We start from the raw sequence: 1,466 nt of genomic DNA, 5'->3' as shown, positions 1-1,466 counted from the left end.
GGGGGTCGGGTGAGTCAGACCCCCCCAGAGCCGCCCGGCGGGGACTTCCGAAGGGAAGCGGCTGGGCCATGTGTTGTACACATCCGCAGCTGGAGGACGCCGCGGGGAGCCAGGGGCATCGCCAGCTCCTGGGAAGTCCCCCAGCGCTGGGCCAGCCCTGGCCCCAGCTTGGTGACAAGCGGGGAAGAGGCAGGAGTGCAAATGCTGCGTTTATCCATGGGGTTGGGGAGCTGGGGGTGGCAGGTCCCACCCTGTGTGTCCCTCTGCCCCAAGGATGCTGCGACTCCGCTCGTCCCACAGCCGCACCATCAGGTCCGACCTCACCTCTCCAGTGGGACTTGTGGGTGCAGAGACAGGCACCGTGGGACCCCCCTGCTGCTCTGCCCATCCACCACACACTGCTTATGGAGTGCTGCCCCCAACATGGAGGGTCCTGGCTGCCGGGACGGAGTGACAGCTTCTTTACGTGACTTGTGCACTGTCAGCCAGGAGCTGGAAACTTTTCCCAGGGCTGCATTCACTAACCCCCATTTGCTCTCCCACAGCTGGGGGGGGAGCGGGGGGTCCCAGGGGAGGGCACCCCCTGACTCACCCCCAGGAAAGCCCAGGCTGTGAGAAGGCTGAGCCTGGGGTCCCGGGGACTGTAAATAGCCCACAGCATTTAACTGGAGATGGCCTGTCACGCCAGCTGTGTGTCACCACACTGTCAGTGCCTGAGTCATGAGCCATGCTGGGGCCGGTGGGGCTGCACAGGGGGGACATGGGGAGATCCAGAGGGATGGGGACAGATCCCAGGCCTGGAGACAGCTGCTCTTCTCCCATATAGAGTGTTCAAGTGGGACCCTCTTGTCCCTCTCCCAAAGGTCCACATCCCCTTGTTTCCCTCTGTCTGACTGTTTGGACCTGGGCAGGAGCTTGGGGACAGCACAAAGCTTTTGAAACAAGAGGTAAATCAACCAGCACAATGGTGTCCCACACACACCAGGGCTCAGCACCCAGCAGCGAGCTCTGCTTTGGGCTCCCCCCGCTTTGTGCCCTGTGGGACCCCAGCGGGCTGGGACCTTTCCCTGAGGACGTGGGAGCAGGACACCGGAGCAAGCCCAGGGCTGGCGGCCCGTTATCGTGGGAGACGGGAGGCAGCCCCGGGCTGCTTTCAAGTGGTCCTGGCTGATTAGTGACTTCAAGTGCCTATGGAGTTATTCTAAGTAGGCGCGAAGGGAGCCGACCTGGGACCGGCAAGACCAGCACTGGGCTTTTCTGGGGCGTCCCCCATCTCCTCTGCTCCCCGCCAAGCCCTCCGAGGCAGGGAGGTGTCCCCCTCCTCCAGCAGCTCTCCCTGTCCCTTACTCCTCCTGCAAAAGGCTGTTTGCTCCAGCCCAAAGCAAACCTGATTTTATCTCCCGACTCCAGTTCCCTTGGCTGTGGGCCACGGGTGATGCCCCCCACGCACGACTTGTTAAGCCCAT

The sequence above is a fragment of the Aptenodytes forsteri genome, unplaced genomic scaffold (genome assembly GCF_000699145.1).
Source record: "Aptenodytes forsteri isolate BGI_AS27 unplaced genomic scaffold, ASM69914v1 Scaffold255, whole genome shotgun sequence".
NCBI lineage: Eukaryota > Metazoa > Chordata > Aves > Sphenisciformes > Spheniscidae > Aptenodytes > Aptenodytes forsteri.
Note: the sequence above shows the minus strand (reverse complement) of the source record.